Consider the following 17,130-nt stretch of genomic DNA (forward strand, 5'->3'; position numbering starts at 1 on the left):
CATCAACACAACTTTGCTCTTTTTTTTCTCCTAAAGAAAAAAAAAAAAAAGCAATCTCACAGCATCAGAAATTTTGCATTCCCGCGACTGACTGTGTTTCAGAACAAGCAAGCAAACCAAAATATATTTCTCCACAAGTTTTTTGAAGGGGTTTGTTTGGTTTGGTTTTTTTGTTTGGGGGGTTTTTTTGGGTTGGTTTTGGTTGTTTTTTTTTTTCACGGAAAATAAAAGCACAGCAGTAAGTTTCCCCAGCCTCTAAAAAGCCCGAGGTGAAAGACAAAACCCCTGCGCGGAAACCTCCACCACCCGCGGCTGGCGTGGGCTCCCCGGGAGGGGCGACCACCCCTCTACCCCAGCAGACAATCAAAAAAAAAAAATAATAATAATATTAAAGACCAGCAAGCAGCAGCACCCTCCCTGTGGCAGACCGCAGGCTCGCCGCGCGGGGAGGCTCCCGCCCAAACCCGCCGGGCCCTCCGCCGAGGGAGAGGGGCTGGATGGAGACCCACGGCCCCGCACCCCCCACACACGCAGTCCCCACGCACCCCACACACACCCACGCCCCACACGCACACAAGTTACGGCCCCGCCACCCCCCCCGCACACCACGCACCCCCCCTACACCCCCCCTCGCCCCTCAGCGACCGGCGAGAGAGCGCTGAGGAGCCGCTCCCGCCTCAGCGCGGCAAGGCGGGCGGGCGGGCGGGCTGGCGGCGGCCCCGCCGAGCCGCGGTGCGGATGAGGCGCAGCCCCGCCAGGCAGACCACCACCACCACCCCCCCCCCCCCCTCATCCTCGTCCTCCTCCTCCTCGCCAACCCGGCGGGGCACGGCTCTAAGCTGCCGGTTCCTCACCGCCGGCAAAAACGCGGGGCCTCGCCCGCCCCCGGTGGCCGCGGTTTACTCCCGCCGCCGCTGCCGGAGCAACCCGCCTGGGACAAACTTTCGCATCCCTCCCGAGAGCCGGGCGGGCTCCCCAGCGCGGCGGCAGGTTCCCGCCGGTACCTGCTGCTGCTGTTGCTGCGGCGGTGGCGGGCAGGCTGGGCGCTGCTGCTGCTGCTGCTCCTCGTCCTCCTCCCGCGGGCCGGCGGCCCATGCGCCCGGGGCAGGGCGAGGGGCCGCCCTTGCACGCCCGGCTCCGGCTCCAGCTCCGCCGCTCCGCGCTGCCGCCGCCGCCGCCACTACTCACTCTCCCGTTACCCGGGCAACTGCCTCCCGCCCCCTCGCCTCGCCCCCTCCCTTCTCACTAACACCGCCCTCGCCGGCCAACCACAAGGGCGCCCGCCGCGCCCACGTGGGTCCGGTAGACCAATGGGAGGCGGTGGAGGGGGGGGACGGGGAGGGGGGGGGGACGACCGCGGCCGGCGAAGTCAATGAAGAGCCACTTTCCAGGCGGGAGCGGGGTGTTGAGGGGCGGTGGGAGGACCCGGCCGCTCCCCGGTGGCCCCGCCCCGCCCGGCCCCGCCTGGCCCCGCCCCTCTCCCCTCACAGCCCCGCGGCGGAAGATGGCGGCGGGCGGCCCCCGGCCACCTGCCTGAGGCGGGACGGGTGCGCGGCGGCCCCGGCAGGCCAGGCGCTGGGCTGCGGCCCGGTCTGCCCGCCGAGGCGGGGGTGAGAAGCAGCAGGCACCGGTACCCGTTTGGCTGTCTGGCGTTACCCACCCCAGGAAACCCTCCGAAGCCATAAAATCGCCAGCAGAGAAATACGGGTAGGTTTTTAGTCAGGGCTGTCACGTAGCCTACCCCCTCACCCCCCCGAACCCTGTGCCTTGGGACGTAGGAAGCATCGCTGCGGGAGCGGTGACGGGAAACGGGCGCACCGGTCCGGGGGATGCCGCTCCAGAGGTGCCCACAAGGCAGGGTTGCTCACACAGCACTATTAATGCAATATATCGTTGGTACCAAACGCATCTCGCTTAGGTACGTCTTCCAAAAAACCACTATCAGCGTGGTATCGGCCTCTCGTTGGTGCAGACGCTGGAATTAGTTGGAGCGGAGCCAGCCCGCGCTGCAGCCTCGCGAGCTTTGACACGCCAGCGCTCGTAAGGCAGCCTGGATCGAAGCTGACTCCTCGCAGAGCCGCTTCGGCAGCTCCGCACCCTCCGGTTCTGGAAATGGAAGCGTGGCTGCGCTCCAGACGGCTCGGCAGAAGCCAGCTCCGGTCCGACGCGACTTACCGGCCTGTGCCGGTAGCCGTGCTAGTAGCAGGCGCCTGGGCCCCAGCAGACCTCAAGGAGCAACGTATTCTCTTGGTCAGCCTATATCTGAGCTAGCCCTGCTTGACCCACACAACGTCTGTGGGGAAGAAAAAGAAAACTACCAAGTATCTTCACAGATGCCAAATACGTGGGGTTTACATTGAAAGATTTAGACTCAAAGTGAAACACACTTTTTATAGCGAGAGACGGTGCCGTAACACACGGTGTTTAGAGCAGAATATTCCCGTCAAAGTCAAGGCTGGCTGGAGGCCACAGGAGTAGGTAGTGTGGAGGGATTGTGGATTTCTGAAGGCAGTCAGCTGGTCAGGGCTCACTGCCCGCTCTGTCTACAGTCCAAGAAATCCAGGACGGCTACTGCCTAGCACCTTTTGAGAGAGGTCAGCGTGAAGAGAAACGGTACCTGGTCCTCGGGAGGATATATCCGGGAGCAGCGTCAGCCTTTACCCTTCCCATCCCGGTACCAGCCCAGGATTTCAAGGCATTTTCCTCATTTTCTGTCTGAACTTCAGCGAGTCCTATACGTGACTCCTTCTGTGGCACCTCGTTCTTGAGGAAAGAAAAATTCAGTTTCCCCCCAGATAAAATTATGACTAGAGTCTTACCTTGCTTTTAGCTTTCTCCTCAAGGTTGTTGATTCAGCAGAGCTACAGCTTTCAGCCCAGTATTCAGGACATCTGCTTACATGGAACACCAGAAAAATAAAATTAACATCTAATTTAGACCATTTATTTAATTTAAGTGTTAAAGTGTGTGGCCTCTCTAAAAAGAAGTCTATGAACTTAGGTTGCCTGAGGTTTTGTTTAAACTTACCTGGAAAAACAAGATGCCATGAACGCCTGGGCTGCTGTGGCTCTTGGGACCTTGAAGGACAGTGTAGCTTGCAGAAGGCTTAGCCGCAACACTCGGTCTCACCTGTGCTCAAAGGCCTTTGCAAGCATTTGTTGTGCTTGCTGAATGCCAGCTCCTGCAGAAAATGACATTTCTGTCACTCCGTAACTCAACTGCTGTTTTTTGTATCTGATCCATGTTTCACACGCAGACAACAGGAATGAGAAATTAAGCCAAATCTGTTCTTTGGCAAATTCAGGTGGCGTTTTAGTACAGGAAGAGATGGTTTATAATACATTAATAAGAAACTCTGCTTCTATTGTAACATTTTTATATTTAGAAAATCTTCTTTTAAAATATGTGGCTAGAGGTAGAAAAGAAGATTATAATAGCCTAGTCTGTGATAAAGGAAAATTTCAATTCAATGGGACTGCTGTAAAGGCCCTTATTTATTTTTCTCAGCAGTTGCATTTTGCCTTTCACTCGCTTGCCTGCAGCTTTGGTTGCTGCGGAGGTTTTCTTCTGTAAATTCTTCAAAGTGATGGATTTTCCCTTTGAAAGAATGCTTGACTGTAGAGAACTACAGACGTGTAACCTTTTTTATTTTTTTCCTGTGCACGTGTGATGCTTTGAGCTTTGAGAAGACAGGTGTACTGCCACCTCTTTTGTTAATTTGCATGCCGAGAGAGTGAAAATTTGCATTACTGGTTTCATACTCCCCAACTGAAAGGCAAGGACGGTGATCTTCTACTCTTTCCAGTTAAAGGTCATCTGTAAAAACATGTTCCTCACTGGCTCAGATTAGTCAGACATTCAGCACATTATGAATCAAATAAGCATAAGGCATATTTTTATTGATTAAATGTTATGGTTGTAGCAAGAAGCACTAACGAACAAGGTGTTGCACTTATGTACCCTCGCCAATGCTTGCAATCTAGACAGACAAAAGCCAAGAGAAAAAAACCCAACGTTTTAATCTCTCTTTCAGAAACAGAAAGCTGTGGCACAGAGCTGATGAGAGGAATGTGCCAAAATCCGGTCTCCCAACAAACATCAGCATCTTAACCACAAGCTATTCCCCTTCTTGTTGGTTCTTATCCTTTTAATGTGTTCCAGCCTGTTAGATAGGTAAAAGTAATCGTGTTAAGTTACAGGCTTGGACTCTAAAAAGATAATGATCAAAGCCCAAGTTCTCATCTCAGTGATGAGAACTGAAACCAGGAGCAATTTGATTACTTCATCGGACATTAACACAGTAATAATTCTCTTATTTTAAGAGTTGTTACAGAACAGGTAACGGTCCTTGTCCTATAAAAATCAGTAACAAAACACTTTAAGTGCACACCTTTAGTCTAGGGATAATGTCATTCAAATCCCAATACTATTCCTATGAAAAAGCCATTTAGTATGTTCACAGAAGTAAAATGATGGTGGGGTAGGAGTGCCAGCCTGGGACTCGGGACTCCTGAATCTGTCAGCTTGCTGTCATCTAAGCCCACACCGGGTACTGTGGAAGCACATGGGGTTCCCACAGGATAAAATCTAAATGCCGGCCATGCATTGTAAATGTGTTAAATCAAAGATTGCCATTTACCACAAATTCCATAGAAATTCTAACAAAACGAGCCCTCGATCTTGGCTGGAACTTCAAGATACCAAGTCCACAATGATTAAGTGCACACTAATACCAAACATGCTTTGGAGCTGTGATCTCAGCAAGGACAGCAGGATCTGGCCCAATGCGTTTTAATTACCACTGCAATACAAGGCTACTTAAATGCTGTGAAAGCCGCGATGCCGTAATCACACTCTTTGCCATAAGCTTTTGAAAATAGGAGGCTTCCTTTGCAAGTGCCATTTTTCTGACACTACAAAATGTCACAAAGTTCAGTTGTAAAACAGTAAAAGATGCCTAAAAATACTGAGTGTTACTCATATTCTTAGAGAACTAGATTTTGCAGTAAGTGAAGAATAAAGTTTCGTAATTAGAAAACAAAACATTCATAAACAGCTACATGCAATTCATCATCTAAAGAATTTAAATCCTTTAACGTAAGATAATTCAGCTTTGATCCTTAGACTGTAAGAGTCAACATTTCCTGAGGTGTTTTCGCAGACCTTTCAAGACAATATTGAGTTCATTTGTCTGTGTGTCTGCTGCAGGGTCTGGTAAAACATTCTGTTACGAAACTGATGGCTGCAATGGTAGGAGTGTTTAGAGAGCAGAAAAACGGGGATGTTAAACTAAAATAGCAAAGCTTTCATTAATTTTTCAGGCTCTGTTATGTACCTTTTAGCTTTTGGCTGTAGCTAATCAAATTGCATGTTCATATAAGTTCTGACTTAAGGCAATGAATTCTTAAAAATGTCTTATTTTGCATTTTTAAGATTTTATTGTGTAATGCATCTACATTAAGAAAAGTTGTTGCTTTTGGGGATAGAATGCATCTTGAGACTCTTATTTTACCTCTATGAAATCCAATATAATCTTTGAAAGTTTAACTCTTGAGATAGCTAATAGGTTTCCTCTAGGACAGCCAGATGCTGTCATTCTTTGTTGTATTCTTTGGCAGGTGGTGGACTAGGTTTTTTTTAAATATTAAATACTTCTTTAAATAAAATTTAGGTTTGGAAAATGAAATCAACTGCTTATTTGATCAGTGAAACAAGACAGGTATATAATATCTTAGAAGCTGCTTCACCCATTTACCTCTCCTGTGATCTGAAAACCATTAGACTAAAAAGAAAGTTCAAACGCTAAATTTAAATGACAGTTTTAAAAGAAAAGGGACAGCTGTTGTCTAAGAATTATGTCCACCCTGTACTTGTTAAAAGGTGGGTACCCCTACCTCTTTGGTAAGAAATACATAGATTCCTCACTCGTGGCTCATAAGGACAGCTGCTTAGGTGGACTGAAATGTCACAAAACTGTGTCTCTACTGCAGTTTACCTGAACTAAGAATTTCTTCACAGTGCCTTATATGTACAGTGTAAATATTCTAAGACAACCCTCTGTCAACTATTGTTATTGTTAGCTAGCATCTCTTTCTTCCTCAGAGTTGTCACTGTGTATTTCCATGGTTAGAATACGCATCTCCTCAAAGTAGCTAACTTCATCCATGGCTTGTATCCATGGACAGCCAGCATCTGCCATGGTTACTCGTCATTACAAGAAAAAACCTTTGCAAGTGTCAGTTAGGATTGCGGTGAGCCATTGCCCCGAGATTTTACCAGTACTCCCATACTGCTGAAGCAACCCGCTCTCTCCTTCAACCAGTATGTATGTTCTCTCAGGATATCAGAATTTTTTAGTAAGTGGCATCTAGCTACACTATGATTCCGTCGCTATCAAGTACTTACTTTGCATCATGGCATTAAAATCTTGGTATTGGCTTAGGAAGGCCTAAGGCCTCTTAGGAAGAAGCAATTTGATAACGCTTGTTTAATCCTTGCTTTGGCAGGTGAGGCTAAGAGCAGACCTCAGTTGTTTGTCTTCCCCAAACATCTGCCAGATGTGGTGGCATTCTTAAAATTCTCTCTGCTGTTAGTGTCTCCTTGGCCTCTGAAGGCTGGCCGCCTAATTGGAAACAAACCCATTCTCAGGCTGCCAAAGGAAGTGGGACGTACTAACCCGCACACCATGCTTGCCTCAGCCTGCAACTGCTGTGCTGTAACCAGAGGTTTCCTACTTGGCCATAGGGACGCTGGTAACCATGGATGACTTCACAATGCAAAATGGTTGTATATGTTATTCGGTGGAAAGTCCATCTAAGAGAAGCCAGCCTGACCTGTTACACACCTCACAATTTTCAAGATTTGAGATCTTTGTTTTGCTTGAACAGGACACCTTGAGAGTATCTCGGGAGATCTATATTCAAACGAGTTCTCCAAAACACATTTTCCATGTCTTCTTTTATCTGAGTGGAATCTCTCTTACAAGTTAGTCATGTATACTGTAAGAGGTTATAGACTGCATATAAACATGTTTAATGAAGCTGAATACTGCAAGCATAAGCAGCAAAAATATTTTGTTTACTTAACATTTATACACACTCAAGTAAAAGCTTGTTAAGTTTGGTTGGCTAAGCTTGTTTTCAAAAGGGACCTAGAAGACTGAAAAAATTAAATAAATCAACATATGCATAACAACACAATCATTCGTATTAGCATTCTAGTTAAGTCAATGATTAATTCTCCTTTGAGGAAGAAGTGGTGGTAAAACAACTCTAATATCTAGTAGCAGTATTACAATCAACTCAAAATTCCAGATTATATCAACACATGCATATGTAATACAGGAGAAACTTTCAGAGCCTAAACTTTAAAGAGAAATCTGAATAAATGTATGCTTGTTTGAGTATTTAAATATAGATTCAAACTAGCTACTCTCCACAATTGGCTTGTAGATATCTGCTCTGTCTGCAAATAAAGAGGTCACTAGAGTTTTCTACTGACTTTAAATGGCTGAACTGGAAGAGCAGGATAGTGGCACAGCAGCCCCAGAAAGGACTAATTCTGAAATAAATCAGCTCTTGTCAGAAGGGTTCATATGAACTCCAGTGGAATGACAAGAGACACTACAATGGTTTCTTTTTAAAAACACAACTAGCTGCTCTGTCTTGGACAATCTGAACATCATGAATGTTGTAACTGAGCTTTGAATACAGGTTCGGTGGGGATTTTTCCCCACTGATAAAGAGTTCTCAATCCTATTTGTCAGTAAAGATTGCAATAACACAAAAGCATTACCCAGCTGGGAGCCGTAAGACCAGCACTGGAGAGAAAACTGAAACCTTCTGCAGAAGGTCAGTCTTTTCACACTGACTCAGAAGACAGGAAACTGAGCCTTTCCTCTTGGAGATGGTGAAAGATCGTATGGGATGCCCAGTATGGATTAAGAGGGCAATCATAAATGCCTGAGAAAAGCAACTTTCTACAGATTTTAAGTAGCGGCTACAGCAGAGAGGGAATTTCTTATCTTAGCAGGCCAGGAGAGGGGGACTTTCAATATCCAAACCAAGAAGCTGAGATGGCAGCCCTTGTTTCCTTTAACTCTGTCCTTAAATATGCAGTACTCCAATGTTTCAAAAAGGCTGTTGGCTTACCTCCCGCAGGCTCATTAACAGTTCTTACCCTCTGTCTGATTTTCTTTGCAGGGAGAAAGAAGTTACTGAGAAGGTCCATGGACAATCTTGCGGCTACAGAGATAAATTGTTAAGATAGGGGAAAAAAAAAACCCTCCTTGTGTCCCAATAGTAACACCTGCATCAGTTTTGTGAAGGTTATTCTGGGGTGTTGGATTTTGGGGTATTAATCTCAGTAATATTACTAAAGGCTTCTATAGGTTTTAGATTGTAATGGAAACAGAAGCAGCTGGGTTCATGGATGATCTAGTGGTTCCAGGTAGAAGTTGGTAGGCTAAGATATTCTCTGACTGGATAAAGCCCTGAGAAACCTAGTCTGATCTCATAGCGGACCTTGCTTTGAGCAGGAGGTTGGACTAGAGATCTTCCGAGGTCATTCTAACCTGAATTACCCTATCATCCTATAAAAATAGAGAATCTGCTTTACTGAAACTAATGCAGGCATTAGGACAGAGAAGATGGTTCCCGTCTAGAAAACAAATGATGCATTTTGAAAAGATTGTGTTATGCCAGTTATTTTACAATCTGAAGTTACATATACTCTATAGAGGAACTTCTGTTTTCCCAATATAAGCCTATGGAAAGAGCAGTATGAATCTTTCAACGCTGATGCAGTCCTACAAGATTCAGCTGGATTTAACCAGGACCACATTTTAATTGGGGAAGCACAGAGACTGTGAATAGAAGATTAAAAACATTGCTAAGAAGTTTTTACATTAACTTTGTTAATATAAAAAAGATTCTTTAAAAAATGGGCATTTACAACCTCACATTATCTGTACATCAAAGGAAAAAGTATTTGTCTCGATTCTAAGGTAAGTTTATATGATTACAAAGATCTTTGTGAACAGGTGAGCTAAGTGGGAGAAGGACAGATGTTGTGGGTTCACATTTTTGCTTTAATATTAATATTTTGCACTTCTGTAATCTCTTTCATCTAAAGGTTTCAAAGCACTCTATGGACATCAATGAATTAAGCCTCACAGCAGTCCTGAGAGAAAAGGTAATGATTTAAAGATTGAAATTCAAAGGGATGAATGGATATAAATGGGAAATAGCATTCCTAAAATTTCATATAGTACTTAGACCATATGGAAAATCTGGTATTTTCCTCTTCATTTATATCCTATGTGCCTTCAAGGCAATTCACAGTACTGGAAAAATTGTTAAGAAGTGTTTACAACGGCTTACATACAGACAGTTTGGATACAATGACAAAAGTAGTAGCAGAAATAAACAGGGAATAGATCAGATCGCAAAAAACAGGGTTTGTTTTGAACATGTTAAACTTAATTTCAGCCTATAGAGGTAACAGATTTTACAGAATACTTTTGTATCAAAGCAGATTTGCTTTACAAATTACAATATTCAGGGTTGCATGAAATAACTTAACCAAGACAGTAGAGTTAGAGAAATGCTCTCCTGCTCAGAATCAAACCCAAAATTTCTGAACACAGAGGCCACAGCAGAAGGAAGGAGTCTTGGCGCTCGCTGGAATGGAGGCAAGGAAAATGGACAGTATACAATACATTAAAACGCACTTACATTTTTAATGACCAGCCAAATTCCTGTGCCTTTGCTAACCTGACAAGTTTCGTATAAAAATAATTCTACTGATAGTTAGCAGAATTCATCCCAAAGGATGCAATATCGTGTGCAATGATAAAAACAGCATCTTTCAGAAAGCAAGCGAAGCCTTTGATGCATGGGGACATGGCATTTCAGGAGGTGAGCAGGTATTCTGTGAAGTCTTGCAACTTTTCTTCCCCTGTTATGTTTCCATTGGTCACAGACACACTTTCCTCTGAAGCATATTTGCAGTTCTCCAAGCTGTAAGAATTCATAAGTGGGATCCAAAGGGAAAGTGCCTTGTATCTTCCAGGGAGAATATGTGCTGTAATCATGTAATGAGAGATCTCTCTTGATATACAGCTTTCATTCAATGGAATAGTCAACAGTCGTGTTAAGGGCATGTAATTTCCTAACTCAGAAGTTCTTGCTGTCCTGGGGCATTAGGAAATGAGCCTTTTTGCAATTCAATTTTTTTTTCCAAGTTGTTTTTTTTGTAATTGATTATTCATACTTTGAACAGAGCTTGAAACTGAGAAGTACCTGCTTGCAGAGAAAATAGCTTCACATCAATCAAGAAAACCTGCAATTACAAGTGGAAGCTCATTTCACACTCTATAAAAAGCAAGCAAGACCTGAGTTATAATACATGCATATTAGCCTTTATTTACAATTATGATAAGCTTAAAAATAAACATCTAGGAGCAATTTTTTTTCCTGTAGGAGAGCACTATTCCAAGTGTTCGACTATAAGAGCTCCTGAGTCGCTGTGGCCAGCAACCATTTGGTTCAAAAGAAGAGCATCATTTAAAGGCCATCCTCCCCTTTGCTTTATGCTGCTACATATCTCTGCCTCTTCAGAGCGTATGGCAAGCTGAAAAAATGTCCAACCCCAAAATCAACATCACTATGCAGATTAACCAGGAATAGCAGTATTGTAGCAAAGCCAGCTGCATCTGTCCCTCTAAAACTACTCTAAGGTCTTAGAAAGTAAAAGCAGATGTACCAAGTCATGCCAAAAATCAGTTTTGTTCAATATCCTATCCCTAGCAGTGCTCAGTAACCAAAGTCTGTGAAAAGATGTAAGAACAAACAAAGCACAGTTGTATTTCTGTAGTGTATCCTCTCAAATTCCAGCAATTTGTGGCTCATAGCCTGAGCCAGGCAATGCCTTCTATTTCTTGTATTAGAAAAGAGAGTAAATGAATAGTCCCAAGTCTCCTTCCAAAAATAAACAGCTGGGCGATCATAGGTACCCAGGCATCACACACAATTTCCTCATCTGTTTGCATTAAAATAGGTAAAACTGTGTATGAATTCTCATAGGGATGTGGGGAGAAGACAAAGCAAGACCCTTCTCAGTGATGCCCAGTGAAAGGACAGGAAAAAATGGGCACAAGGTGGAATACAGGAAATTCTGTTTAAATATTTTTTAAGTCTTTTTTTTTTTTTTTTTTTTTTTTCCCTTCAGTTTAAGGGTGATCAAGCACTGGAACAGGTTGCTGAGAGAGGTTGTGTAGTCTCATCATTGGACACAATCCTGGACAACCTGCTGTAGCTGACCCTGTTTGGGCAGGGGGTTAAACTGGGCGATCTCCAGAGATGCCTTCCGACCTCAGCTACTCTGTAATTGTGCAAAATACCCTTGATTAGCAAGTAGTAGTGTGTTGCAAAAGATCCACATCCAAAGGATTTCTATTCTTCCTGGCTTGAAGCAAGACTCGAAACTTCATCTTTTATAGCCCAAACTCTTGTATTCTGTATGAATAACTGTCTGCTGTCAGGCCAGAAATAGTCATATACACTTCGTCCTTCTCCGTAGCTTAATGGTTACAACATTCCCTCAATATATGGATAAGACAATTATCTAGTACATTTATCTTTAGTTGTCTTGTATGAACAATGTCTCATATAAGTCAACAGCAAAAGTGCTACCAACTTTAAAATGCGGACTGTCCCAGCAAAAATATATTAATTTTTTTTTTAACCTCCTGAGTTGCATGTGCTTATGCACTAACAGTTTATCATCAGCAGAACCTGAACTTTTCAGCTCCAAAGTACAAGTAAAAACTTGAACTAACAGTTGTAATGACTGGTAACAAATATAAGTTCAAAACAATCTCTCTGGTCCTGCACTATATAAGCAGGCAAAAGCATACATTTCATGAAGGGGTCATGCATGTCAGAGAAGACATTGAAACATTTGAGAGGCCTGCAGAATTCGAGCTCCCAGACTGGGCTTCATCTCAAAGATCTTCACACACACATCATTAACAGATTAAGAGCTTAAACCTCCGGTTTCTCAGCACAGGCTTCTCTCATTTGAAGGTTATTTTATCTTTTCTAAGTAGCAACAGCCCTTATCTTCTCTATGGCTTAGCCATTAAGACATGGCATTTATTTCAGTTACTATTAATGCATCTGGATGAACAGCAGAATTTTACTTTCTAATCCAAACTCTATAATGATGTGCAGCATCAAGATACATATAGTCCTTTCCTTTTGAAAAGCAGAGGCAGTAGATTTGCAAACTTCTATAGAAGTTAAGTTGTCAGGAGTCTCTCAGTGTTCTTTACATGCTGTACACACACCACTGCATTTTACTTTTCAGTACCCAAAGTTTTTGGTCAAGATGCTGCTTATCCCAGACTAAGAGAGCTCAGATACCCTCATCAGCTCAGGAGGGCTCTTTAATCCAGAGCTGAAAAACATGAAAGGTAGAAGATTTTTAGATCTGAACTGTAGTTTGTTTGTTCTCATTATGTGGAAATGCCTTTGGAGTAAGTGCTAAATTCTTACTTTCTGACAAGCTGTTCCCTTACCTATGTTTTTCACTTTCAAAATCTCTCCCTAGAGCACTGAAGTAAGAGTATTTAAACTATGCATCTAAACTGAATAATGTCTATGTGAAAGAAGAAATGTGTAAGGAAGCCTAAGGATGGCTGAATCTGTCTTTCTTCTGACAGAAGCTACTTGTATCCAAGAAGTCAATGTTTCCTCTGACAAAGTGCAACATGTTTTTTCCTGTAGTATTTGTTATTAAAAAAGAGTTTAAACCAAATTCCCAAATCCAAACATGCAGACACTGGGAAGATCAGATTTCCAGATTAATAACAGTAAATAACACCTTATCTTGTGTACATTCAAAATCGAGCTCTAACACCACAGTTCATGCTTCTGTTCATTTATTACTAAGATTGGCTTCACTGTTAGCCTATACTTTTAGGGAGCTGATGAACATGGATTGGCTTTGCTTGTATTACTCACTCAGAGAGCTAATGTTCTATTATAATTTAATTATTTCCATAACACTGACACTACCAAGTACTAATCCAAATACTGGTTCTAAAATACAACTGACACTAAAAGTTCCTCTGTTGTCTTGGGTGCCCCAAGCTGGCCAAGCAAACTCAAGAAAGCAAGAATAAGGCTAAGATTAGGATTCAGGTGGTTCTTAGTCCAAGCCGAGGCATTCAGCGTCTCAGCGAGGCGTGCAGCTTGGCCGCTGGGTAACTGCGTGACCCTACAGTGGCACGTACAAATAACAGCAATGTTTGGTGCGCACCAAAGAGAGCGTTAATAAGATTTACAAAAATCCCATGAGGAATAAAGGAAATGTGCTTGTTCGCAAGACAGGTTAGCACAATACTGAGTTGCCTTGTTCACTTCTGCTGTTGTCAAATTAACTTGCTACGGTCTCTCCCCATTTTGTATACTGTAAAACTACCAACAGTTGCTAGTTATCACATACTGTCCTTTTTAAACACCACACAAATTTTCATTTTAGTTAACAGGAACTGTCTTTACTTTGTATGCAAGTATCTGCCCCCCATGCTAATTTAATCAGTTCAAGCAGTTACAGAAAATTAAAATCCATCCTAACATTAGCCAAAATTTACTGGAGTGGAAAACAAACCCAATACATTTATTTCATACTGGCAGTCCTAACCTGACATATTTTCCTAACCAAAAATATTTTCAGGAGAAGGAGAAGACAGGGGAAGAACAGTTGCAGATGAACCACAGCTGCGAAGCCTGCAGTAACACCTTTGTATATAAAAGTTGTTACCACAACTGCTGAATGAACCAGGCAAGAAGAAGCGTGAGCCAGCCAGGCTGCTGCGGATGAGCCAAGAGAGGCATCAGTTTGGTGGCAATATGCACCCCAGGTGAACTTCCTTTTTATGAACTGTTAAAATAAACCTGAAGGAGAGTAGAAACAAAACCTAAAGAGCCAATATCCAAGGTAACCACAACTGGATGATGTTTATTTTGGCTATTACATTCAATGTCTCCTACACTTCTTGGAGCAAGGAATCTTTTTTTGAAGACTGCAATGAAATTGATACCAATAAAAGGTCCCTATGTTTTTTGGTAATTTCACCTGAAACCTAGCTGCTACTGCTTATGCCTTGCAGGAGAAATTTCTCTCTGGGAATTGCGTGCAGAGACCACGTACTTGTAAAGAAAAGGAAGGTTCCATACCAAAAATACTGTGGATCAATCACGTAAATAAAAACATCGCTTTCCCACTTCCGAGATTTTTTTTTTTTTTTTTTTTTTTTTTTTTTTCGGTCTGGCTAGGGGAGGGAGTTGAGCAAAGAATGTTACGACTATTGACCTGAGACAGTCTCCTGGAAATAATCTAACAGCAGGGAACAGCAAGTCCTTTTCAAAACCAATGAAGCAAGAAAACACTGTTGACCAAGCTATTGTGAGGGATTTGACAGAGGGGAGAGGGGAAAAAAAGATGAAGAAGGAAGAGAAAGGATGAAACTATGCCTTAGACTCATACTTACTATTTCCTTTAAAAGAAAACCACGTATTTTCAAGGCCATCACTTTTATGCCACCTCTACCACAACTAACCCTTGTTCCAAGACAAGACGCTTGTTTTTAGCGGCAGTCAGACGGTATGCTTAGGCTTATGACTGCAGGATTTTTGCTTACAGCATGCAGTGCTACATAGCCTTGGGTGTTCCTTTATCTGTCTCTCCTTATAATGGCCTATGGTAGCTTTGAAAAAACAAGACAGTATTTCTGTAAATTTAATATCAGTTTATGTCCTTCTACGGGGGCTGTGTCTGTTCAGTAAAAGACCACTGTCTGAGACATAGGAATTCTGAAATCCTCACATGTGTATTTAAAAAAAAGCTAGGAAAAAAACCAAAACAAAACGTATTCCCAGTCCTGATGAGATCATCATCAGCCAGCATTGCCAGGACCACTTTCACTGTGAAATTATGGCCTCATAGGGACGCTGAGGGTGAGGAGGACCTTGCCGTGATTATTTTGTGTTACTTCAAGATGCTACTACCAGTACCAGCTGGGTCAAGCACTACAGCAAAGTTGGCCCTAGGAACACAGATAGGGCACATATTAACTATTTGCTTTCTACAGATGCTTTTTCTCTACAAAACCCCTTTTGTCTCAGAATTACAATGGACAATATTGATATATTGTTGGATCTGCACCTAATGTACTCAAAAACATAACAAAGCGCCTGTATGCTCTCTCGAATAAACAACATTCACCATCTTAAATAACTTAAGAATGACTGTAGATGAGACATGGTCGTGTTAGAGAAACTTCTCACTCAGGGTTTGGATTTTGTTTGTGTTTAATGATCTTTGGTTCTTTTTGCTGATCTTTCATTCTTTTTGTGCATGTGCGCAGGCACACAGAGTGGTTTCTCACTGAAATACAAACCCCTCAATGTTAATTCATCTTTTTGAGTTAATCCGTTTACACTGAAAGCCAAGAGACTGAAATTATTATTGTTGTGGACTGACAGGGGCTCCATCAGGAAGCCATAGCAGTGGATTTGACTTTCCTGGTTCCTCATCATTTTCCCACATCAAGTCTGCTAATCTAAACTGTATATAAACAAAGGGGGTTTATTGTCTGTAAGTGTTAGGAAGGTCAAAACTGAAGCTGTGTATAAACTCTGGCTTTTATTTATGGCATTTATTGGTGAAACAGATGCTTTTTTCCCACCACATCATAAAGGAGAGTGGAATGCTGCTCTAAACCATCAGAAATCATCTATTCTTATTACTCTGATATGTGTAGCCACTATTCACGGAGGGCAATTTCATGAATAAGTTAGTACATATTTACACTTTTAACCATGATATCACACTTCAGAATTCTTTTTTAAGGAAGAATTCCCTGGTTATTTCAAGAAGTAAAAACCAAAACAGAGCAGGAAGGTTTTAAGAATTTTGAATAGTTATCTATAAAAGAAATTTCCTCTACTGTATCAAAGGCAGATGTTCTTCAGAAGCACCAATACCAATGTGCAGAGGAAAAAAAAAATCTGAACCACTGATGAAATAATGAAGATACTTTTCCACATATTTAGGTATCGAATAAATAGTCAAGAAAAATGTAATGAAGGAATACAGAAAAAGACTAAACAAAAAAGCCACAAACCACCTTTTGGGATGAAAGCAAGCATGTGTAATGGGAGCTCAAAGAGTAATATATTCAGAAAGCTGTAAGTGCCTGAAAATGAAGTCTTAGAACGAAAGCACCTCTTCAGCCATTAACTCTAGTGTCACAAATATAAAGCTGTAATCTTTTTTCCTGTGTTCTCACTATTATCCAAGCACTAAGTGTCAGTTAAGAAGATGTAAGAGAGCAGGAATTTTCAGTGGGGTGGAAACCTTTTGTCGCCTGTTTTCTTATATATAGGAATGTTAAGAATAAAATTACAACTTTGTCATGGCTTTTAACTAATCTTTGGTTTACTGCTGCTATGACAACCTTTTAAGGATGTAGACTGTGAAATGAAATGATACTTTAACACTCTAATAGACTGAAAGTATCATCTTGGGGTTTTTTTTTAACCAAAAATAGCAGTTTCACTATTAACACTGGAAAGGTTAAAGCCCCTATCTATGACAAAAGTGGGAAAGAAGCAGATTTGTTAGCAAGCAGGAAGGGATACCTGTTCTGATACCTTTTTTGTATTTTGAGGGCTAGTAGATAAAATGCAACTGCCTAGAGTCAAAGAATTCCTTTGCTTTACGAATTTTCTTATTATTACCAGGAAAAATATAGTATTTTCACCTAACTATTTTACAGAAGAGAAAATAGAAGCATTGCAAAGGGAAATGATTTATGAAAAAGGTCCTCCTCATCCACAATCTGTCATTCTTTCATAATATAGCTCCTGTAAGAATAGACACAGTGGTGTTTGCAGCACTGTTTAAAGAATAAGATACTAATCAGAGCAAGCAAGCAGAATACATCTGTGAGTTAGCAGTCAAGCTCAACCTCCTGTTTGTTTCGCTTCATAACTAGATATTTACAAGGTTTCAGACAGAAACTATGGATTTGAGTGGGAAATCTGAATTTTGAACTGACTC

At 42.3% G+C, this 17,130-nt stretch overlaps 1 protein-coding gene and 1 long non-coding RNA gene across 6 annotated transcripts in view; one reads left to right on the forward strand and one right to left on the reverse strand.

The window, feature by feature from the left end:
• NAV2 (neuron navigator 2) overlaps positions 1-1,169 on the reverse strand; it is a 431,305-nt gene extending 430,136 nt beyond the window's left edge. For all 3 annotated transcript variants that reach the window (XM_030038642.1, XM_030038644.1, XM_030038641.1), the window contains exon 1: positions 1,005-1,169. The gene's annotated coding sequence lies outside the window, so the exon portion shown is untranslated. The remainder of the gene's footprint in view (positions 1-1,004) is intronic.
• A 199-nt stretch (positions 1,170-1,368) lies between these two features.
• On the forward strand, positions 1,369-15,300 carry LOC115352011. Of its 3 annotated transcripts, XR_005934141.1 has the most exons (4): positions 1,369-1,707; positions 6,507-9,004; positions 9,133-9,192; positions 11,230-15,300. It is a non-coding gene; the product is annotated as an uncharacterized LOC115352011 (long non-coding RNA). The 3 variants fall into 3 exon arrangements; XR_003926975.2 differs by lacking the exon at positions 9,133-9,192 and having other exon boundaries at positions 8,202-9,004; XR_003926977.2 differs by lacking the exons at positions 6,507-9,004; positions 9,133-9,192 and having other exon boundaries at positions 10,482-15,300.
• The last annotated feature ends 1,830 nt before the right edge of the window (positions 15,301-17,130 follow it).

Source organism: Aquila chrysaetos, chromosome 16 (genome assembly GCF_900496995.4).
Source record: "Aquila chrysaetos chrysaetos chromosome 16, bAquChr1.4, whole genome shotgun sequence".
Classification (NCBI taxonomy): domain Eukaryota; kingdom Metazoa; phylum Chordata; class Aves; order Accipitriformes; family Accipitridae; genus Aquila; species Aquila chrysaetos.